Raw genomic sequence first — 26537 nt, forward strand, 5'->3', positions numbered from 1 at the left:
ATAACGCATGTTAGGTCTGGGATAGGTCTGGGATTTGCCCTCATCAGACTCATACTTTCGCACACTTCACATACTCGTTGAACAGATCCTGGGTTATTTTCTGGTTTGGATCACATAGTAATGTGGTACCACACTGAATCAGTCGATTAAACCAGGTTTCGATCAATATTTTTGAGGATAACGCATGTTAGGTCTAGGATAGGTCGGGGGTTTTCACTCATCAGGCTCATACTTTCGCGTTTTTCACATACTTGTTGAACAGATCCTGGGTTTTTTCCGGTTTGGGTCACGTAGTAGTGTGGTACCACACTGAAACAGTCCATTAAACCTGGTTTGGATCAATATTTTAGAGGATAACGCATGTTAGGTCTAGGTTAGGTCTGGGATTTGCCCTCATCAGACTCATACTTTCGCACACTTCACATACTCGTTGAACAGATCCTGCGTTATTTTCTGGTTTGGAACACATATTAATGTGGTACCACACTGAATCAGTCGATTAAACCAGGTTTCGATCAATATTTTTGAGGATAGCGCATGTTAGGTCTAGGATAGGCCGGGGTTTTTCACTCATCATACTCATACTTTCGCATTCTTCACATACTTGTTGGACGGATCCTGGGTTTTTACTGGTTTGGATCACGTAGTAATGTGGTACCACACTGAAACATTCAATTAAACCTGGTCTTGATAAATATTTTAGAGGATAACGCATGTTAAGTCTGGGTTAGGTCTAGGATTTGCTCACATCAGGCTCATACTTTCGCATATTTCTCATACTTCATGGCTGGATCCTGGGCTATTTCTGGATTGGATCACGTAGTAATGTGGTACCACACTGAAACAGTCCATTAAACCTGGTTTGTATCAATATTTTACAGGATAACGCATGTTAGGTCTGGGATAGGTCTGGGATTTGCCCTCATCGGACTCATACTTTCGCGTTTTTCACATACTTGTTGAACAGATCCTGGGTTTTTTCCGGTTTGGGTCACGTAGTAGTGTGGTACCACACTGAAACAGTCCATTAAACCTGGTTTGGATCAATATTTTAGAGGATAACGCATGTTAGGTCTAGGTTAGGTCTGGGATTTGCCCTCATCAGACTCATACTTTCGCACACTTCACATACTCGTTGAACAGATCCTGGGTTATTTTCTGGTTTGGATCACATAGTAATGTGGTACCACACTGAAACAGTCCATTAAACCTGGTTTGGATCAATATTTTAGAGGATAACGCATGTTAGGTCTAGGTTAGGTCTGGGATTTTCACTCATCAGACACATACTTTCGCATTCTTCACATACTTGCTGAACGGATCCTGGGTTTTTTCTGGTTTGGATCACGTAGTAATGTGGGACCACACTGAAACAATCAATTAAACCTGGTCTTGATAAATATTTCAGAGGATAACGCATGTTAGGTCTGGGATAGGTCTGGGATTTGCCCTCATCAGACTCATACTTTCGCACACTTCACATACTCGTTGCACAGATCCTGGGTTATTTTCTGGTTTGGATCACATAGTAATGTGGTACCACACTGAATCAGTCGATTAAACCAGGTTTCGATCAATATTTTTGAGGATAACGCATGTTAGGTCTAGGATAGGTCGGGGGTTTTCACTCATCAGACTCATACTTTCGCATTCTTCACATACTTGTTGAACGGAACCTGGGTTTTTACTGGTTTGGATCACGTAGTAATGTGGTACCACACTGAAACATACAATTAAACCTGGTCTTGATAAATATTTTAGAGGATAACGCATGTTAGGTCTGGGTCAGGTCTAGGATTTGCCCTCATCAGGCTCATACTTTCGCATATTTCTCATACTTCATGGGTAGATCCTGGGCTGTTTCTGGATTGTATCACGTAGTAATGTGGTACCACGCTGAAACAGTCAATTAAACCTGGTTTCGTTCAATATTTTAGAGGATAACGCAAGTTAGGTCTGGGATAGGTCTGGGATTTGCCCTCATCAGGCTCATACTTTCGCGTTTTTCACATACTTGTTGAACAGATCCTGGGTTTTTTCCGGTTTGGGTCACGTAGTAGTGTGGTACCACACTGAAACAGTCCATTAAACCTGGTTTGGATCAATATTTTAGAGGATAACGCATGTTCGGTCTAGGTTAGGTCTGGGATTTGCCCTCATCAGACTCATACTTTCGCACACTTCACATACTCGTTGAACAGATCCTGCGTTATTTTCTGGTTTGGAACACATATTAATGTGGTACCACACTGAATCAGTCGATTAAACCAGTTTTCGATCTGTATTTTTGAGGATAGCGCATGTTAGGTCTAGGATAGGCCGGGGTTTTTCACTCATCATACTCATACTTTCGCATTCTTCACATACTTGTTGAACGGATCCTGGGTTTTTACTGGTTTGGATCACGTAGTAATGTGGTACCACACTGAAACATTCAATTAAACCTGGTCTTGATAAATATTTTAGAGGATAACGCATGTTAAGTCTGGGTTAGGTCTAGGATTTGCCCACATCAGGCTCATACTTTCGCATATTTCTCATACTTCATGGCTGGATCCTGGGCTATTTCTGGATTGGATCACGTAGTAATGTGGTACCACACTGAAACAGTCCATTAAACCTGGTTTGTATCAATATTTTACAGGATAACGCATGTTAGGTCTGGGATAGGTCTGGGATTTGCCCTCATGGGACTCATACTTTCGCGTTTTTCACATACTTGTTGAACAGATCCTGGGTTTTTTCTGGTTTGGATCACGTAGTAGTGTGGTACCACACTGAAACAGTCCACTAAACCTGGTTTGGATCAATATTTTAGAGGATAACGCATGTTAGGTCTAGGTGAGGGCTTGGAATTTTCACTCATCAGACTCATACATTCGCATTCTTCACATACTTGTTGAACGGATCCTGTGTTTTCTCTGGTTTGGATCACGTAGTAATATGGTACCACACTGAAACTGTCGATTAAACCTGGTTTCGATTAATATTTTTGAGGATATCGCATGTTAGGTCTGGGATAGGTCTGGGATTTGCCCTCATCAGGCTCATACTTTCGCAGTTTTAACATGCATCTTGACCTGATCGAGGGTTATTTCTGGTTTGGGTCACGTAGTAATGTGGTACCACACTGAAACAGTCGATTAAACCAGGTTTCGATCAATATTTTGGAGGATAACGCATGTTAGGTCTAGGTTAGGCCTGGGATTTTCACCCATCGGACACATATTTTCGCATTCTTCACATACTTGTTGAACGGATCCTGGGTTTTTTCTGGTTTGGATCACGTAGTAATGTGGTACCACACTGAAACAGTCAATTAAACCTGGTTTCCATCAATATTTTAGAGAATAACGCATGTTAGGTCTAGGTTAGGTCTGGGATTTGCCCTCATCAGGCTCATACTTTCGCGTTTTTCACATACTTGTGGAACAGATCCTGGGTTTTTACTGGTTTGGATCACGTAGTAATGTGGTACCACACTGAAACATTCAATTAAACCTGGTCTTGATAAATATTTTAGAGGATAACGCATGTTAGGTCTGGGTTAGGTCTAGGATTTGCCCTTGTCAGGCTCATACTTTCGCATATTTCTCATACTTCATGGCTGGATCCTGGGCTATTTCTGGATTGGATCGCGTAGTAATGTGGTACCACACTGAAACAGTCAATTAAACCAGGTCTTGATAAATATTTTAGAGGATAACGCAAGTTAGGTCTGGGATAAGTCTGGGATTTGCCCTCATCAGGCTCATACTTTCGCGTTTTTCACATACTTGTTGAACAGATCCTGGGTTTTTTCCGGTTTGGATCACGTAGTAATGTAGTACCACACTGAAACAGTCCATTAAACATGGTTTGGATCAATATTTTAGAGGATAACGCATGTTAGGTCTAGGTTAGGTCTGGGATTTTCACTCATCAGACTCATACTTTCGCATTCTTCACATACTTGTTGAACGGATCCTGGGTTTTTTCTGGTTTGGATCACGTAGTAATGTTGGACCACACTGAAACAATCAATTAAACCTGGTCTTGATAAATATTTTAGAGGATAACGCATGTTAGGTGTGGGATAGGTCTGGGATTTGCCCTCATCAGACTCATACTTTCGCACACTTCACATACTCGTTGAACAGACCCTGGGTTATTTTCTGGTTTGGATCACGTAGTAATGTGGGACCACACTGAATCAGTCGATTAAACCAGGTTTCGATCAATATTTTTGAGGATAACGCATGTTAGGTCTAGGATAGGTCGGGGGTTTTCACTCATCAGACTCATACATTCGCATTCTTCACATACTTGTTGAACGGATCCTGTGTTTTCTCTGGTTTGGATCACGTAGTAATATGGTACCACACTGAAACAGTCGATTAAACCTGGTTTCGATTAATATTTTTGAGGATATCGCATGTTAGGTCTGGGATAGGTCTGGGATTTGCCCTCATCAGGCTCATACTTTCGCAGTTTTAACATGCATCTTGACCTGATCGAGGGTTATTTCTGGTTTGGGTCACGTAGTAATGTGGTACCACACTGAAACAGTCGATTAAACCAGGTTTCGATCAATATTTTGGAGGATAACGCATGTTAGGTCTAGGTTAGGCCTGGGATTTTCACTCATCGGACACATATTTTCGCATTCTTCACATACTTGTTGAACGGATCCTGGGTTTTTTCTGGTTTGGATCACGTAGTAATGTGGTACCACACTGAAACAGTCAATTAAACCTGGTTTCCATCAATATTTTAGAGAATAACGCATGTTAGGTCTAGGTTAGGTCTGGGATTTGCCCTCATCAGGCTCATACTTTCGCGTTTTTCACATACTTGTTGAACAGATCCTGGGTTTTTTCCGGTTTGGATCACGTAGTAATGTAGTACCACACTGAAACAGTCCATTAAACATGGTTTGGATCAATATTTTAGAGGATAACGCATGTTAGGTCTAGGTTAGGTCTGGGATTTTCACTCATCAGACTCATACTTTCGCATTCTTCACATACTTGTTGAACGGATCCTGGGTTTTTTCTGGTTTGGATCACGTAGTAATGTTGGACCACACTGAAACAATCAATTAAACCTGGTCTTGATAAATATTTTAGAGGATAACGCATGTTAGGTGTGGGATAGGTCTGGGATTTGCCCTCATCAGACTCATACTTTCGCACACTTCACATACTCGTTGAACAGACCCTGGGTTATTTTCTGGTTTGGATCACGTAGTAATGTGGGACCACACTGAATCAGTCGATTAAACCAGGTTTCGATCAATATTTTTGAGGATAACGCATGTTAGGTCTAGGATAGGTCGGGGGTTTTCACTCATCAGACTCATACTTTCGCATTCTTCACATACTTGTTGAACGGAACCTGGGTTTTTACTGGTTTGGATCACGTAGTAATGTGGTACCACACTGAAACATACAATTAAACCTGGTCTTGATAAATATTTTAGAGGATAACGCATGTTAGGTCTGGGTTAGGCCTAGGATTTGCCCTCATCAGGCTCATACTTTCGCATATTTCTCATACTTCATAGCTAGATCCTGGGCTGTTTCTGGATTGTATCACGTAGTAATGTGGTACCACGCTGAAACAGTCAATTAAACGTGGTTTCGTTCAATATTTTAGAGGATAACGCAAGTTAGGTTTGGGATAGGTCTGGGATTTGCCCTCATCAGGCTCATACTTTCGCGTTTTTCACATACTTGTTGAACAGATCCTGGGTTTTTTCTGGTTTGGATCACGTAGTAGTGTGGTACCACACTGAAACAGTCCACTAAACCTGGTATGGATCAATATTTTAGAGGATAACGCATGTTAGGTCTAGGTGAGGGCTCGGAATTTTCACTCATCAGACTCATACATTCGCATTCTTCACATACTTGTTGAACGGATCCTGTGTTTTCTCTGGTTTGGATCACGTAGTAATATGGTACCACACTGAAACAGTCGATTAAACCTGGTTTCGATTAATATTTTTGAGGATATCGCATGTTAGGTCTGGGATAGGTCTGGGATTTGCCCTCATCAGGCTCATACTTTCGCAGTTTTAACATGCATCTTGACCTGATCGAGGGTTATTTCTGGTTTGGGTCACGTAGTAATGTGGTACCACACTGAAACAGTCGATTAAACCAGGTTTCGATCAATATTTTGGAGGATAACGCATGTTAGGTCTAGGTTAGGCCTGGGATTTTCACTCATCGGACACATATTTTCGCATTCTTCACATACTTGTTGAACGGATCCTGGGTTTTTTCTGGTTTGGATCACGTAGTAATGTGGTACCACACTGAAACAGTCAATTAAACCTGGTTTCCATCAATATTTTAGAGAATAACGCATGTTAGGTCTAGGTTAGGTCTGGGATTTGCCCTCATCAGGCTCATACTTTCGCGTTTTTCACATACTTGTGGAACAGATCCTGGGTTTTTACTGGTTTGGATCACGTAGTAATGTGGTACCACACTGAATCATTCAATTAAACCTGGTCTTGATAAATATTTTAGAGGATAACGCATGTTAGGTCTGGGTTAGGTCTAGGATTTGCCCTTGTCAGGCTCATACTTTCGCATATTTCTCATACTTCATGGCTGGATCCTGGGCTATTTCTGGATTGGATCGCGTAGTAATGTGGTACCACACTGAAACAGTCAATTAAACCAGGTCTTGATAAATATTTTAGAGGATAACGCAAGTTAGGTCTGGGATAGGTCTGAAATTTGCCCTCATCAGGCTCATACTTTCGCGTTTTTCACATACTTGTTGAACAGATCCTGGGTTTTTTCCGGTTTGGATCACGTAGTAATGTAGTACCACACTGAAACAGTCCATTAAACATGGTTTGGATCAATATTTTAGAGGATAACGCATGTTAGGTCTAGGTTAGGTCTGGGATTTTCACTCATCAGACTCATACTTTCGCATTCTTCACATACTTGTTGAACGGATCCTGGGTTTTTTCTGGTTTGGATCACGTAGTAATGTTGGACCACACTGAAACAATCAATTAAACCTGGTCTTGATAAATATTTTAGAGGATAACGCATGTTAGGTGTGGGATAGGTCTGGGATTTGCCCTCATCAGACTCATACTTTCGCACACTTCACATACTCGTTGAACAGACCCTGGGTTATTTTCTGGTTTGGATCACGTAGTAATGTGGGACCACACTGAAACAGTCAATTAAACCTGGTTTCGATCAATATTTTAGAGAATAATTCATGTTAGGTCTAGGTTAGGTCTGGGATTTGCTCTCATCAGGCTCATTCTTTCGCATATTTCTCATACTTGACGGCTAGATCCCGGGCTTTTTCTGGATTGCATCACGTAGTAATGAAGTACAACACTGAAACAGTCAATTAAACCTGGTTTCCATCTATATCTTAGAGGACAACGCAAGTTAGGTCTGGGATAGGTCTGGGATTTGCCCTCATCAGGCTCATACTTTCGCGTTTTTCACATACTTGTTGAACAGATCCTGGGTTTTTTCTGGTTTGGATCACGTAGTAGTGTGGTACCACACTGAAACAGTCGATTAAACCAGGTTTCGATCAATATTTTTGAGGATAACGCATGTTAGGTCTAGGTTAGGCCTGGGATTTTCACTCATCAGACTCATACTTTCGCATTCTTCACATACTTGTTGAACGGATCCTGGGTTTTTTCTGGTTTGGATCACGTAGTAATGTGGTACCACACTGAAACAGTCAATTAAACCTGGTCTTGATAAATATTTTAGAGGATAACGCAAGTTAGGTCTGGGATAGGTCTGGGATTTGCCCTCATCAGGCTCATACGTTCTCGTTATTCACATACTTGTTGAACAAATCCTGGGTTTTTTCCGGTTTGGATCACGTAGTAATGTGGTTCCACACTGAAACAGTCCATTAAACCTGGTTTGGATTAATATTTTAGAAGATAACGCATGTTAGGTCTAGTTTAGGTCTGGGATTTTCACTCATCAGACTCATACTTTCGCATTCTTCACATACTTGTTGAACGGATCCTGGGTTTTTACTGGTTTGGATCACGTAGTATTGTTGGACCACACTGAAACAATCAATTAAACCTGGTCTTGATAAATATTTTAGAGGATAACGCATGTTAGGTCTGGGATAGGTCTGGGATTTGCCCTCGCCAGGCTCATACTTTCGCATATTTCTCATACTTCATGGCTAGATCCGGGGCTATTTCTGGTTTGGATCACGTAGTAATGTGGTTCCACACTGAAACAGTCCATTAAACCTGGTTTGGATTAATATTTTAGAGGATAACGCATGTTAGGTCTAGTTTAGGTCTGGGATTTTCACTCATCAGACTTATACTTTCGCATTCTTCACATACTTGTTGAACGGATCCTGGGTTTTTACTGGTTAGGATCACGTAGTAATGTTGGACCACACTGAAACAATCAATTAAACCTGGTCTTGATAAATATTTTAGAGGATAACGCAAGTTAGGTCTGGGATAGGTCTGGGATTCGCCCTCATCAGGCTCATACTTTCGCGTTTTTCACATACTTGTTGAACTGATCCTGGGTTTTTTCTGGATTGGATCACGTAGCAGTGTGGTACCACGTTGAAACAGTCAATTAAACCTGGTTTCGATGAATATTTTAGAGGATATCGCAAGTTAGGTCTGGGATAGGTCTGGGATTCGCCCTCATCAGGCTCATACTTTCGCACACTTCACATACTCGTTGAACAAATCCTGGGTTATTTTCTGGTTTGGATCACATAGTAATGTGGTACCACACTGAAACAGTCGATTAAACCTGGTTTCGATCAATGTTTTTGAGGATAACGCAAGTTTGGTCTGGGATAGGTCTGGGATTTGCCCTCATCAGGCTCATACTTTCGCGTTTTTCACATACTTGTTGAACAGATCCTGGGTTTTTTCTGGTTTGGGTCACGTAGTAATGTGGTACCACACTGAAACAGTCGATTAAACCAGGTTTCGATCAATATTTTTCAGGATAACGCATGTTAGGTCCAGGTTAGGCCTGGGATTTTCACTCATCAGACTCATACTTTCGCATTCTTCACATACTTGTTGAACGGATCCTGGGTTTTTTCTGGTTTGGATCACGTAGTTATGTGGGACCACACTGAAACAATCAATTAAACCTGGACATGGTAAATATTTTAGAGGATAACGCATGTTAGGTCTGGGTTAGGTCTAGGATTTGCCCTCGCCAGGGTCATACTTTCGCATATTTCTCATACTTCATGGCTAGATCCTGGGCTATTTCTGGATTGGATCACGTAGTAATGTGGTACCACACTGAAACATTCAATTAAACCTGGTTTCCATCAATATCTTAGAGGACAACGCAAGTTAGGTCTGGTATAGGTCTGGGATTTGCCCTCATCAGGCTCATACTTTCGCGTTTTTCACATACTTGTTGAACAGATCCTGGGTTTTTTCTGGTTTGGATCACGTAGTAGTGTGGTACCACACTGAAACAGTCCATTAAACCTGGTTTGGATCAATATTTTAGAGGATAACGCATGTTAGGTCTAGGGTAGGTCTGGGATTTTCACTCATCAGACTCATACTTTCGCATTCTTCACATACTTGTTGAACGGATCCTGGGTTTTTTCTGGTTTGGATCACGTAGCAATGTGGGACCACACTGAAACAATCAATTAAACCCGGTCATGATAAATATTTTAGAGGATAACGCATCTTAGGTCTGGGATAGGTCTGGGATTTGCCCTCATCAGACTCATACTTACGCACACTTCACATACCCGTTGAACAGATCCTGGGATATTTTCTGGTTTGGATCACATAGTAATGTGGTACCACACTGAAACAGTCGATTAAACCAGATTTCGATCAATATTTTTGAGGATAACGCATGTTAGGTCTAGGTTAGGCCGGGGTTTTTCACTCATCAGACTCATACTTTCGCATTCTTCACATACTTGTTAAACGGATCCTGGGTGTTTACTGGTTTGGATCACGTATTAATGTGGTACCACACTGAAACATTCAATGCAACCTGGTCTTGATAAATATTTTAGAGGATAACGCATGTTAGGTCTGGGTTAGGTCTAGGATTTGCCCTCATCAGGCTCATACTTTCGCATATTTCTCATACTTCATGGCTGGAACCTGGGCTATTTCCGGATTGGATCACGTAGTAATGTGGTACCACACTGAAACAGTCAATTAAACCTGGTTTTGATCAACATTTTAGAGAATAATTCATGTTAGGTCTAGGTTAGGTCTGGGATTTGCTCTCATCAGGCTCATTCTTTCGCATATATCTCATACTTTATGGCTAGATCCTGGGCCTTTTCTGGATTGCATCACGTAGTAATGAAGTACAACACTGAAACAGTCAATTAAACCTGGTTTCCATCAATATTTTAGAGGACAACGCATGTTAGGTCTAGGTTAGGCCTGGGATTTGCCCTCATCAGGGACATACTTTCGCAGTTTTAACATACATGTTGACCTGATCGAGGGTTTTTTCTGCTTTGGATCACGTAGTAAAGTGGTACCACACTGAAACAGTCCATTAAACCTGGTTTGGATCAATATTTTAGAGGATAACGCATGTTAGGTCTAGGTTAGCCCTGGGATTTTCACTCATCAGACTCATACTTTCGCATTCTTCACATACTTGTTGAACGGATCCTGGGATTTTTCTGGTTCGGTTCACGGAGTAATGTGGTACCACACTGAAACACTCAATTAAACCTGGTCTTGATAAATATTTTAGAGGATAACGCATGTTAGGTTTGGGTTAGGTCTAGGATTTGCCCTCATCAGGGTCATGCTTTCGCATATTTCTCATACCCGTTGAACAGATCCTGGGATATTTTCTGGTTTGGATCACATAGTAATGTGGTACCACACTGAAACAGTCGATTAAACCAGATTTCGATCAATATTTTTGAGGATAACGCAAGTTAGGTCTGGGATAGGTCTGGGATTCGCCCTCATCAGGCTCGTACCTTCGCATTTTTCGCATACTTGTGGCAAGATCCTGGGCTTTTTCTGGTTTGGACCAGGTAGTAATGCGGTACCACACCGTAACAGTCAATTAAACCTGGTTCCGAATAGTATTTTAGAGGATAACGCCGGTTATGTCTCGGTTAGGTCTGGGATTTGACCTCATCTGTCTCATACTTTCGCATTTCTCGCATACTTGTTGGCCAGACCCAGGGCTTTTTCTGGTTTGTATCCCGTCGTAATGTGGTTCCACACCGAAACAGTCAATTAAACCCGGTTGCGATTAATATTTTAGAGGATAACGCCGGCTATGTCCGGGTTAGGTCTGGGATTTGCCCTCATCTGGCTCGTACTTTCGCATTTCTCGCATACTTGTTGGCCAGATCCTGGGCCTTTTCTGGTTTAGATCACGTAGTAATGTGGTTCCACACCGAAACAGTCAATTAAACTTGGTTGCGATTAATATTTTAGACGATAACGCCGGTTATGTCACGGTCAGGTCTGGGATTTGCCGTCATCTGGCTCGAATTTTCGCATTTCTCGCATACTTGTTGGCCAGATCCTGGGCTTTTTCTGGTTTGGATCACGTAACAATGTGGTACCACACTGAAACAGGCAATACAAGCTGGTACCGATTAGTATTTTAGCGGATAACGCTGGTTATGCCTGGTTTAGTTCTAGTATTTGCAATCATCTGGCTCGTATCTTCGCATTTTTCCCCTACTTGTGGCAAGATCCTGGGCTTTTTCTGGTTTGGATCAGGTAGTAATGCGGTACCACACTGAGACAGTCAATAAAATCTGGTTCCGGTTAGTATTTTAGAGGATAACGCCGGTTATGTCACGGTAAGGTCTGGGATTTGCCGTCATCTGGCTCGTAATTTCGCATTTTTCGCGTATTTGTTGGCAAGATCCTGGGCTTTTTCTGGTTTGGACCACGTAGTAATGTGGTGCCACACTGAAACAGTCAAATAAACCTGGTTCCGATCCATATTTTACAGGATAACGCCGGCTATGACTGGGTTAGGTCTGGTATTTGCCATCATCTGGCTCGTACTTTCGCATTTTTCGCTTACTTGTTGGCCAGATCCTGGCCTTTTTCTGGTTTGGATCACGTAGTAATGTGGTACCACACTGAGACAGTCAATAAAATCTGGTTCCGGTTAGTATTTTAGAGGATAACGCAGGTTATGTCACGGTAAGGTCTGGGATTTGCCGTCATCTGGCTCGTATTTTCGCATTTTTCGCATACTTGTTCGCTAGATCCTGGCCCCTTTCTGGCTTGGACCACGTAGTAATGTGGTATCACACTGAAACTGTTAATTAAACCTGGTTGCGATTAATACTTTGGAGGATAACGCCGGTTATGTCTCGGTTAGGTCAGGGATTTGCCCTCATCTGGCTCGTACCTTCGCATTTTTCGCCTACTTGTTGGCACGATCCTGAGCTTTATTTGGCTTGGATCACGTAGTAATGCGGTACCACACTGAAACAGTCAAATAAACATGGTTCCGATTAATATTTTACAGGATAACGCCGGCTATGTCTGGGTTAGGACCGGTATTTGCCCTCATCTGGCTCGTACCTTCGCATTTTTCGCCTACTTGTTGGCACGATCCTGGGCTTTTTCTGGCTTGGATCACGTAGTAATGCGGTGCCACGCTGAAACAGTCAATTAAACCTGGTTTCGTTCAATATTTTAGAGGATAGCGCAAGTTAGGTCTGGGATAGGTCTGGGATTTGCCCTCATCAGGCTCATACTTTCGCGTTTTTCACATACGTGTTGAACAGATCCTGGGTTTTTTCCGGTGTGGGTCACGCAGTAGTGTGGTACCACACTGGAACATTCAATTAAACCTGGTCTTGATAAATATTTTAGAGGATATCGCATGTTAGGTTTGGGTTAGGTCTAGGATTTGCCCTCACCAGGCTCATACTTTCGCATTCTTCACATACTTGTTGAACGGATCCTGGGTTTTTTCTGGTTTGGATCACGTAGTAATGTGGGACCACACTGAAACAATCAATTAAACCTGGTCTTGATAAATGTTTTAGAGGATAACGCAAGTTAGGTCTGGGATAGGTCTGGGATTTGCCCTCATCAGGCTCATACTTTCGCAGTTTTAACATGCATGTTGACCTGATCGAGGGTTTTTTCTGGTTTGGGTCACGTAGTAATGTGGTACCACACTGAAACAGTGGATTAAACCAGGTTTCGATCAATATTTTAGAGGATAACGCAAGTTAGGTCTGGGATAGGTCTGGGATTCGCCCTCAGCAGGCTCATACTTTCGCATTCTTCACATACTTGTTGAACGGATCCTAGGTTTTTTCTGGTTTGGATCACGTAGTAGAGTGGTACCACACTGAAACAGTCCATTAAACCTGGTTTGGATCAATATTTTAGAGGATAACGCATGTTAGGTCTAGGTTAGGTCTGGGATTTTCACTCATCAGACACATATTTTCGCATTCTTCACATACTTGCTGAACGGATCCTGGGTTTTTTCTGGTTTGGATCACGTAGTAATGTGGGACCACACTGAAACAGTCAATTAAACCTGGTCTTGATAAATATTTCAGAGGATAACGCATGTTAGGTCTGGGATAGGTCTGGGATTTGCCATCATCAGACTCATACTTTCGCACACTTCACATACTCGTTGAACAGATCCTGGGTTATTTTCTGGTTTGGATCACATAGTAATGTGGTACCACACTGAATCAGTCGATTAAACCAGGTTTCGATCAATATTTTTGAGGATAACGCATGTTAGGTCTAGGATAGGTCGGGGGTTTTCACTCATCAGGCTCATACTTTCGCGTTTTTCACATACTTGTTGAACAGATCCTGGGTTTTTTCCGGTTTGGGTCACGTAGTAGTGTGGTACCACACTGAAACAGTCCATTAAACCTGGTTTGGATCAATATTTTAGAGGATAACGCATGTTAGGTCTAGGTTAGGTCTGGGATTTGCCCTCATCAGACTCATACTTTCGCACACTTCACATACTCGTTGAACAGATCCTGCGTTATTTTCTGGTTTGGAACACATATTAATGTGGTACCACACTGAATCAGTCGATTAAACCAGGTTTCGATCAATATTTTTGAGGATAGCGCATGTTAGGTCTAGGATAGGCCGGGGTTTTTCACTCATCATACTCATACTTTTGCATTCTTCACATACTTGTTGGACGGATCCTGGGTTTTTACTGGTTTGGATCACGTAGTAATGTGGTACCACACTGAAACATTCAATTAAACCTGGTCTTGATAAATATTTTAGAGGATAACGCATGTTAAGTCTGGGTTAGGTCTAGGATTTGCTTACATCAGGCTCATACTTTCGCATATTTCTCATACTTCATGGCTGGATCCTGGGCTATTTCTGGATTGGATCACGTAGTAATGTGGTACCACACTGAAACAGTCCATTAAACCTGGTTTGTATCAATATTTTACAGGATAACGCATGTTAGGTCTGGGATAGGTCTGGGATTTGCCCTCATCGGACTCATACTTTCGCGTTTTTCACATACTTGTTGAACAGATCCTGGGTTTTTTCCGGTTTGGGTCACGTAGTAGTGTGGTACCACACTGAAACAGTCCATTAAACCTGGTTTGGATCAATATTTTAGAGGATAACGCATGTTAGGTCTAGGTTAGGTCTGGGATTTGCCCTCATCAGACTCATACTTTCGCACACTTCACATACTCGTTGAACAGATCCTGGGTTATTTTCTGGTTTGGATCACATAGTAATGTGGTACCACACTGAAACAGTCCATTAAACCTGGTTTGGATCAATATTTTAGAGGATAACGCATGTTAGGTCTAGGTTAGGTCTGGGATTTTCACTCATCAGACACATACTTTCGCATTCTTCACATACTTGCTGAACGGATCCTGGGTTTTTTCTGGTTTGGATCACGTAGTAATGTGGGACCACACTGAAACAATCAATTAAACCTGGTCTTGATAAATATTTCAGAGGATAACGCATGTTAGGTCTGGGATAGGTCTGGGATTTGCCCTCATCAGACTCATACTTTCGCACACTTCACATACTCGTTGCACAGATCCTGGGTTATTTTCTGGTTTGGATCACATAGTAATGTGGTACCACACTGAATCAGTCGATTAAACCAGGTTTCGATCAATATTTTTGAGGATAACGCATGTTAGGTCTAGGATAGGTCGGGGGTTTTCACTCATCAGACTCATACTTTCGCATTCTTCACATACTTGTTGAACGGAACCTGGGTTTTTACTGGTTTGGATCACGTAGTAATGTGGTACCACACTGAAACATACAATTAAACCTGGTCTTGATAAATATTTTAGAGGATAACGCATGTTAGGTCTGGGTCAGGTCTAGGATTTGCCCTCATCAGGCTCATACTTTCGCATATTTCTCATACTTCATGGGTAGATCCTGGGCTGTTTCTGGATTGTATCACGTAGTAATGTGGTACCACGCTGAAACAGTCAATTAAACCTGGTTTCGTTCAATATTTTAGAGGATAACGCAAGTTAGGTCTGGGATAGGTCTGGGATTTGCCCTCATCAGGCTCATACTTTCGCGTTTTTCACATACTTGTTGAACAGATCCTGGGTTTTTTCCGGTTTGGGTCACGTAGTAGTGTGGTACCACACTGAAACAGTCCATTAAACCTGGTTTGGATCAATATTTTAGAGGATAACGCATGTTCGGTCTAGGTTAGGTCTGGGATTTGCCCTCATCAGACTCATACTTTCGCACACTTCACATACTCGTTGAACAGATCCTGCGTTATTTTCTGGTTTGGAACACATATTAATGTGGTACCACACTGAATCAGTCGATTAAACCAGTTTTCGATCTGTATTTTTGAGGATAGCGCATGTTAGGTCTAGGATAGGCCGGGGTTTTTCACTCATCATACTCATACTTTCGCATTCTTCACATACTTGTTGAACGGATCCTGGGTTTTTACTGGTTTGGATCACGTAGTAATGTGGTACCACACTGAAACATTCAATTAAACCTGGTCTTGATAAATATTTTAGAGGATAACGCATGTTAAGTCTGGGTTAGGTCTAGGATTTGCCCACATCAGGCTCATACTTTCGCATATTTCTCATACTTCATGGCTGGATCCTGGGCTATTTCTGGATTGGATCACGTAGTAATGTGGTACCACACTGAAACAGTCCATTAAACCTGGTTTGTATCAATATTTTACAGGATAACGCATGTTAGGTCTGGGATAGGTCTGGGATTTGCCCTCATGGGACTCATACTTTCGCGTTTTTCACATACTTGTTGAACAGATCCTGGGTTTTTTCTGGTTTGGATCACGTAGTAGTGTGGTACCACACTGAAACAGTCCACTAAACCTGGTTTGGATCAATATTTTAGAGGATAACGCATGTTAGGTCTAGGTGAGGGCTTGGAATTTTCACTCATCAGACTCATACATTCGCATTCTTCACATACTTGTTGAACGGATCCTGTGTTTTCTCTGGTTTGGATCACGTAGTAATATGGTACCACACTGAAACTGTCGATTAAACCTGGTTTCGATTAATATTTTTGAGGATATCGCATGCTACGTCCGGGATAGGTCTGGGATTTGCCCTCATCAGGCTCATACTTTCGCAGTTTGAACATGCATCTTGACCTGATCGAGGGTTATTTCTGGTTTGGGTCACGTAGTAATGTGGTACCACACTGAAACAGTCGATTAAACCAGGTTTCGATCAATATTTTGGAGGATAACGCATGTTAGGTCTAGGTTAGGCCTGGGATTTTCACTCATCGGACTCATATTTTCGCATTCTTCACATACTTGTTGAACGGATCCTGGGTTTTTTCTGGTTTGGATCACGTAGTAATGTGGTACCACACTGAAACAGTCAATTAACCCTGGTTTCCATCAATATTTTAGAGAATAACGCATGTTAGGTCTAGGTTAGGTCTGGGATTTGCCCTCTTCAGGCTCATACTTTCGCGTTTTTCACATACTTGTGGAACAGATCCTGGGTTTTTACTGGTTTGGATCACGTAGTAATGTGGTACCACACTGAAACATTCAATTAAACCTGGTCTTGATAAATATTTTAGAGGATAACGCAAGTTAGGTCTGGGATAGGTCTGGGATTTGCCCTCATCAGGCTCATACTTTCGCGTTTTTCACATACTTGTTGAACAGATCCTGGGTTTTTTCCGGTTTGGATCACGTAGTAATGTAGTACCACACTGAAACAGTCCATTAAACATGGTTTGGATCAATATTTTAGAGGATAACGCATGTTAGGTCTAGGTTAGGTCTGGGATTTTCACTCATCAGACTCATACTTTCGCATTCTTCACATACTTGTTGAACGGATCCTGGGTTTTTTCTGGTTTGGATCACGTAGTAATGTTGGACCACGCTGAAACAATCAATTAAACCTGGTCTTGATAAATATTTTAGAGGATAACGCATGTTAGGTGTGGGATAGGTCTGGGATTTGCCCTCATCAGACTCATACTTTCGCACACTTCACATACTCGTTGAACAGATCCTGGGTTATTTTCTGGTTTGGATCACGTAGTAATGTGGGACCACACTGAAACAGTCAATTAAACCTGGTTTCGATCAATATTTTAGAGAATAATTCATGTTAGGTCTAGGTTAGGTCTGGGATTTGCTCTCATCAGGCTCATTCTTTCGCATATTTCTCATACTTGACGGCTAGATCCCGGGCTTTTTCTGGATTGCATCACGTAGTAATGAAGTACAACACTGAAACAGTCAATTAAACCTGGTCTTGATAAATATTTTAGAGGATAACGCATGTTAGGTCTGGGTTAGGTCTAGGATTTGCCCTTGTCAGGCTCATACTTTCGCATATTTCTCATACTTCATGGCTGGATCCTGGGCTATTTCTGGATTGGATCGCGTAGTAATGTGGTACCACACTGAAACAGTCAATTAAACCAGGTCTTGATAAATATTTTAGAGGATAACGCAAGTTAGGTCTGGGATAAGTCTGGGATTTGCCCTCATCAGGCTCATACTTTCGCGTTTTTCACATACTTGTTGAACAGATCCTGGGTTTTTTCCGGTTTGGATCACGTAGTAATGTAGTACCACACTGAAACAGTCCATTAAACATGGTTTGGATCAATATTTTAGAGGATAACGCATGTTAGGTCTAGGTTAGGTCTGGGATTTTCACTCATCAGACTCATACTTTCGCATTCTTCACATACTTGTTGAACGGATCCTGGGTTTTTTCTGGTTTGGATCACGTAGTAATGTTGGACCACACTGAAACAATCAATTAAACCTGGTCTTGATAAATATTTTAGAGGATAACGCATGTTAGGTGTGGGATAGGTCTGGGATTTGCCCTCATCAGACTCATACTTTCGCACACTTCACATACTCGTTGAACAGACCCTGGGTTATTTTCTGGTTTGGATCACGTAGTAATGTGGGACCACACTGAATCAGTCGATTAAACCAGGTTTCGATCAATATTTTTGAGGATAACGCATGTTAGGTCTAGGATAGGTCGGGGGTTTTCACTCATCAGACTCATACATTCGCATTCTTCACATACTTGTTGAACGGATCCTGTGTTTTCTCTGGTTTGGATCACGTAGTAATATGGTACCACACTGAAACAGTCGATTAAACCTGGTTTCGATTAATATTTTTGAGGATATCGCATGTTAGGTCTGGGATAGGTCTGGGATTTGCCCTCATCAGGCTCATACTTTCGCAGTTTTAACATGCATCTTGACCTGATCGAGGGTTATTTCTGGTTTGGGTCACGTAGTAATGTGGTACCACACTGAAACAGTCGATTAAACCAGGTTTCGATCAATATTTTGGAGGATAACGCATGTTAGGTCTAGGTTAGGCCTGGGATTTTCACTCATCGGACACATATTTTCGCATTCTTCACATACTTGTTGAACGGATCCTGGGTTTTTTCTGGTTTGGATCACGTAGTAATGTGGTACCACACTGAAACAGTCAATTAAACCTGGTTTCCATCAATATTTTAGAGAATAACGCATGTTAGGTCTAGGTTAGGTCTGGGATTTGCCCTCATCAGGCTCATACTTTCGCGTTTTTCACATACTTGTTGAACAGATCCTGGGTTTTTTCCGGTTTGGATCACGTAGTAATGTAGTACCACACTGAAACAGTCCATTAAACATGGTTTGGATCAATATTTTAGAGGATAACGCATGTTAGGTCTAGGTTAGGTCTGGGATTTTCACTCATCAGACTCATACTTTCGCATTCTTCACATACTTGTTGAACGGATCCTGGGTTTTTTCTGGTTTGGATCACGTAGTAATGTTGGACCACACTGAAACAATCAATTAAACCTGGTCTTGATAAATATTTTAGAGGATAACGCATGTTAGGTGTGGGATAGGTCTGGGATTTGCCCTCATCAGACTCATACTTTCGCACACTTCACATACTCGTTGAACAGACCCTGGGTTATTTTCTGGTTTGGATCACGTAGTAATGTGGGACCACACTGAATCAGTCGATTAAACCAGGTTTCGATCAATATTTTTGAGGATAACGCATGTTAGGTCTAGGATAGGTCGGGGGTTTTCACTCATCAGACTCATACTTTCGCATTCTTCACATACTTGTTGAACGGAACCTGGGTTTTTACTGGTTTGGATCACGTAGTAATGTGGTACCACACTGAAACATACAATTAAACCTGGTCTTGATAAATATTTTAGAGGATAACGCATGTTAGGTCTGGGTTAGGCCTAGGATTTGCCCTCATCAGGCTCATACTTTCGCATATTTCTCATACTTCATAGCTAGATCCTGGGCTGTTTCTGGATTGTATCACGTAGTAATGTGGTACCACGCTGAAACAGTCAATTAAACCTGGTTTCGTTCAATATTTTAGAGGATAACGCAAGTTAGGTTTGGGATAGGTCTGGGATTTGCCCTCATCAGGCTCATACTTTCGCGTTTTTCACATACTTGTTGAACAGATCCTGGGTTTTTTCTGGTTTGGATCACGTAGTAGTGTGGTACCACACTGAAACAGTCCACTAAACCTGGTATGGATCAATATTTTAGAGGATAACGCATGTTAGGTCTAGGTGAGGGCTTGGAATTTTCACTCATCAGACTCATACATTCGCATTCTTCACATACTTGTTGAACGGATCCTGTGTTTTCTCTGGTTTGGATCACGTAGTAATATGGTACCACACTGAAACAGTCGATTAAACCTGGTTTCGATTAATATTTTTGAGGATATCGCATGTTAGGTCTGGGATAGGTCTGGGATTTGCCCTCATCAGGCTCATACTTTCGCAGTTTTAACATGCATCTTGACCTGATCGAGGGTTATTTCTGGTTTGGGTCACGTAGTAATGTGGTACCACACTGAAACAGTCGATTAAACCAGGTTTCGATCAATATTTTGGAGGATAACGCATGTTAGGTCTAGGTTAGGCCTGGGATTTTCACTCATCGGACACATATTTTCGCATTCTTCACATACTTGTTGAACGGATCCTGGGTTTTTTCTGGTTTGGATCACGTAGTAATGTGGTACCACACTGAAACAGTCAATTAAACCTGGTTTCCATCAATATTTTAGAGAATAACGCATGTTAGGTCTAGGTTAGGTCTGGGATTTGCCCTCATCAGGCTCATACTTTCGCGTTTTTCACATACTTGTGGAACAGATCCTGGGTTTTTACTGGTTTGGATCACGTAGTAATGTGGTACCACACTGAATCATTCAATTAAACCTGGTCTTGATAAATATTTTAGAGGATAACGCATGTTAGGTCTGGGTTAGGTCTAGGATTTGCCCTTGTCAGGCTCATACTTTCGCATATTTCTCATACTTCATGGCTGGATCCTGGGCTATTTCTGGATTGGATCGCGTAGTAATGTGGTACCACACTGAAACAGTCAATTAAACCAGGTCTTGATAAATATTTTAGAGGATAACGCAAGTTAGGTCTGGGATAGGTCTGAAATTTGCCCTCATCAGGCTCATACTTTCGCGTTTTTCACATACTTGTTGAACAGATCCTGGGTTTTTTCCGGTTTGGATCACGTAGTAATGTAGTACCACACTGAAACAGTCCATTAAACATGGTTTGGATCAATATTTTAGAGGATAACGCATGTTAGGTCTAGGTTAGGTCTGGGATTTTCACTCATCAGACTCATACTTTCGCATTCTTCACATACTTGTTGAACGGATCCTGGGTTTTTTCTGGTTTGGATCACGTAGTAATGTTGGACCACACTGAAACAATCAATTAAACCTGGTCTTGATAAATATTTTAGAGGATAACGCATGTTAGGTGTGGGATAGGTCTGGGATTTGCCCTCATCAGACTCATACTTTCGCACACTTCACATACTCGTTGAACAGACCCTGGGTTATTTTCTGGTTTGGATCACGTAGTAATGTGGGACCACACTGAAACAGTCAATTAAACCTGGTTTCGATCAATATTTTAGAGAATAATTCATGTTAGGTCTAGGTTAGGTCTGGGATTTGCTCTCATCAGGCTCATTCTTTCGCATATTTCTCATACTTGACGGCTAGATCCCGGGCTTTTTCTGGATTGCATCACGTAGTAATGAAGTACAACACTGAAACAGTCAATTAAACCTGGTTTCCATCTATATCTTAGAGGACAACGCAAGTTAGGTCTGGGATAGGTCTGGGATTTGCCCTCATCAGGCTCATACTTTCGCGTTTTTCACATACTTGTTGAACAGATCCTGGGTTTTTTCTGGTTTGGATCACGTAGTAGTGTGGTACCACACTGAAACAGTCGATTAAACCAGGTTTCGATCAATATTTTTGAGGATAACGCATGTTAGGTCTAGGTTAGGCCTGGGATTTTCACTCATCAGACTCATACTTTCGCATTCTTCACATACTTGTTGAACGGATCCTGGGTTTTTTCTGGTTTGGATCACGTAGTAATGTGGTACCACACTGAAACAGTCAATTAAACCTGGTCTTGATAAATATTTTAGAGGATAACGCAAGTTAGGTCTGGGATAGGTCTGGGATTTGCCCTCATCAGGCTCATACGTTCTCGTTATTCACATACTTGTTGAACAAATCCTGGGTTTTTTCCGGTTTGGATCACGTAGTAATGTGGTTCCACACTGAAACAGTCCATTAAACCTGGTTTGGATTAATATTTTAGAAGATAACGCATGTTAGGTCTAGTTTAGGTCTGGGATTTTCACTCATCAGACTCATACTTTCGCATTCTTCACATACTTGTTGAACGGATCCTGGGTTTTTACTGGTTTGGATCACGTAGTATTGTTGGACCACACTGAAACAATCAATTAAACCTGGTCTTGATAAATATTTTAGAGGATAACGCATGTTAGGTCTGGGATAGGTCTGGGATTTGCCCTCGCCAGGCTCATACTTTCGCATATTTCTCATACTTCATGGCTAGATCCGGGGCTATTTCTGGTTTGGATCACGTAGTAATGTGGTTCCACACTGAAACAGTCCATTAAACCTGGTTTGGATTAATATTTTAGAGGATAACGCATGTTAGGTCTAGTTTAGGTCTGGGATTTTCACTCATCAGACTTATACTTTCGCATTCTTCACATACTTGTTGAACGGATCCTGGGTTTTTACTGGTTAGGATCACGTAGTAATGTTGGACCACACTGAAACAATCAATTAAACCTGGTCTTGATAAATATTTTAGAGGATAACGCAAGTTAGGTCTGGGATAGGTCTGGGATTCGCCCTCATCAGGCTCATACTTTCGCGTTTTTCACATACTTGTTGAACTGATCCTGGGTTTTTTCTGGATTGGATCACGTAGCAGTGTGGTACCACGTTGAAACAGTCAATTAAACCTGGTTTCGATGAATATTTTAGAGGATATCGCAAGTTAGGTCTGGGATAGGTCTGGGATTCGCCCTCATCAGGCTCATACTTTCGCACACTTCACATACTCGTTGAACAAATCCTGGGTTATTTTCTGGTTTGGATCACATAGTAATGTGGTACCACACTGAAACAGTCGATTAAACCTGGTTTCGATCAATGTTTTTGAGGATAACGCAAGTTTGGTCTGGGATAGGTCTGGGATTTGCCCTCATCAGGCTCATACTTTCGCGTTTTTCACATACTTGTTGAACAGATCCTGGGTTTTTTCTGGTTTGGGTCACGTAGTAATGTGGTACCACACTGAAACAGTCGATTAAACCAGGTTTCGATCAATATTTTTCAGGATAACGCATGTTAGGTCCAGGTTAGGCCTGGGATTTTCACTCATCAGACTCATACTTTCGCATTCTTCACATACTTGTTGAACGGATCCTGGGTTTTTTCTGGTTTGGATCACGTAGTTATGTGGGACCACACTGAAACAATCAATTAAACCTGGACATGGTAAATATTTTAGAGGATAACGCATGTTAGGTCTGGGTTAGGTCTAGGATTTGCCCTCGCCAGGGTCATACTTTCGCATATTTCTCATACTTCATGGCTAGATCCTGGGCTATTTCTGGATTGGATCACGTAGTAATGTGGTACCACACTGAAACATTCAATTAAACCTGGTTTCCATCAATATCTTAGAGGACAACGCAAGTTAGGTCTGGTATAGGTCTGGGATTTGCCCTCATCAGGCTCATACTTTCGCGTTTTTCACATACTTGTTGAACAGATCCTGGGTTTTTTCTGGTTTGGATCACGTAGTAGTGTGGTACCACACTGAAACAGTCCATTAAACCTGGTCATGATAAATATTTTAGAGGATAACGCATCTTAGGTCTGGGATAGGTCTGGGATTTGCCCTCATCAGACTCATACTTACGCACACTTCACATACCCGTTGAACAGATCCTGGGATATTTTCTGGTTTGGATCACATAGTAATGTGGTACCACACTGAAACAGTCGATTAAACCAGATTTCGATCAATATTTTTGAGGATAACGCATGTTAGGTCTAGGTTAGGCCGGGGTTTTTCACTCATCAGACTCATACTTTCGCATTCTTCACATACTTGTTAAACGGATCCTGGGTGTTTACTGGTTTGGATCACGTATTAATGTGGTACCACACTGAAACATTCAATGCAACCTGGTCTTGATAAATATTTTAGAGGATAACGCATGTTAGGTCTGGGTTAGGTCTAGGATTTGCCCTCATCAGGCTCATACTTTCGCATATTTCTCATACTTCATGGCTGGAACCTGGGCTATTTCCGGATTGGATCACGTAGTAATGTGGTACCACACTGAAACAGTCAATTAAACCTGGTTTTGATCAACATTTTAGAGAATAATTCATGTTAGGTCTAGGTTAGGTCTGGGATTTGCTCTCATCAGGCTCATTCTTTCGCATATATCTCATACTTTATGGCTAGATCCTGGGCCTTTTCTGGATTGCATCACGTAGTAATGAAGTACAACACTGAAACAGTCAATTAAACCTGGTTTCCATCAATATTTTAGAGGACAACGCATGTTAGGTCTAGGTTAGGCCTGGGATTTGCCCTCATCAGGGACATACTTTCGCAGTTTTAACATACATGTTGACCTGATCGAGGGTTTTTTCTGCTTTGGATCACGTAGTAAAGTGGTACCACACTGAAACAGTCCATTAAACCTGGTTTGGATCAATATTTTAGAGGATAACGCATGTTAGGTCTAGGTTAGCCCTGGGATTTTCACTCATCAGACTCATACTTTCGCATTCTTCACATACTTGTTGAACGGATCCTGGGATTTTTCTGGTTCGGTTCACGGAGTAATGTGGTACCACACTGAAACACTCAATTAAACCTGGTCTTGATAAATATTTTAGAGGATAACGCATGTTAGGTTTGGGTTAGGTCTAGGATTTGCCCTCATCAGGGTCATGCTTTCGCATATTTCTCATACTTCATGGCTAGATCCTGGGCTGTTTCTGGATTGTAACACGTAGTAATGTGGTACCACGCTGAGACAGTGAATTAAACCTGATTTCGATCAATATTTTAGAGGATAACGCAAGTTAGGTCTGGGATAGGTCTGGGATTCGCCCTCATCAGGCTCGTACCTTCGCATTTTTCGCATACTTGTGGCAAGATCCTGGGCTTTTTCTGGTTTGGACCAGGTAGTAATGCGGTACCACACCGTAACAGTCAATTAAACCTGGTTCCGAATAGTATTTTAGAGGATAACGCCGGTTATGTCTCGGTTAGGTCTGGGATTTGACCTCATCTGTCTCATACTTTCGCATTTCTCGCATACTTGTTGGCCAGACCCAGGGCTTTTTCTGGTTTGTATCCCGTCGTAATGTGGTTCCACACCGAAACAGTCAATTAAACCCGGTTGCGATTAATATTTTAGAGGATAACGCCGGCTATGTCCGGGTTAGGTCTGGGATTTGCCCTCATCTGGCTCGTACTTTCGCATTTCTCGCATACTTGTTGGCCAGATCCTGGGCCTTTTCTGGTTTAGATCACGTAGTAATGTGGTTCCACACCGAAACAGTCAGTTAAACTTGGTTGCGATTAATATTTTAGACGATAACGCCGGTTATGTCACGGTCAGGTCTGGGATTTGCCGTCATCTGGCTCGAATTTTCGCATTTCTCGCATACTTGTTGGCCAGATCCTGGGCTTTTTCTGGTTTGGATCACGTAACAATGTGGTACCACACTGAAACAGGCAATACAAGCTGGTACCGATTAGTATTTTAGCGGATAACGCTGGTTATGCCTGGTTTAGTTCTAGTATTTGCAATCATCTGGCTCGTATCTTCGCATTTTTCCCCTACTTGTGGCAAGATCCTGGGCTTTTTCTGGTTTGGATCAGGTAGTAATGCGGTACCACACTGAGACAGTCAATAAAATCTGGTTCCGGTTAGTATTTTAGAGGATAACGCCGGTTATGTCACGGTAAGGTCTGGGATTTGCCGTCATCTGGCTCGTAATTTCGCATTTTTCGCGTATTTGTTGGCAAGATCCTGGGCTTTTTCTGGTTTGGACCACGTAGTAATGTGGTGCCACACTGAAACAGTCAAATAAACCTGGTTCCGATCCATATTTTACAGGATAACGCCGGCTATGACTGGGTTAGGTCTGGTATTTGCCATCATCTGGCTCGTACTTTCGCATTTTTCGCTTACTTGTTGGCCAGATCCTGGCCTTTTTCTGGTTTGGATCACGTAGTAATGTGGTACCACACTGAGACAGTCAATAAAATCTGGTTCCGGTTAGTATTTTAGAGGATAACGCAGGTTATGTCACGGTAAGGTCTGGGATTTGCCGTCATCTGGCTCGTATTTTCGCATTTTTCGCATACTTGTTCGCTAGATCCTGGCCCCTTTCTGGCTTGGACCACGTAGTAATGTGGTATCACACTGAAACTGTTAATTAAACCTGGTTGCGATTAATACTTTGGAGGATAACGCCGGTTATGTCTCGGTTAGGTCAGGGATTTGCCCTCATCTGGCTCGTACCTTCGCATTTTTCGCCTACTTGTTGGCACGATCCTGAGCTTTTTTTGGCTTGGATCACGT

The sequence above is a fragment of the Colletes latitarsis genome, chromosome 3 (genome assembly GCF_051014445.1).
Source record: "Colletes latitarsis isolate SP2378_abdomen chromosome 3, iyColLati1, whole genome shotgun sequence".
NCBI classification, from domain to species: Eukaryota; Metazoa; Arthropoda; class Insecta; order Hymenoptera; family Colletidae; genus Colletes; species Colletes latitarsis.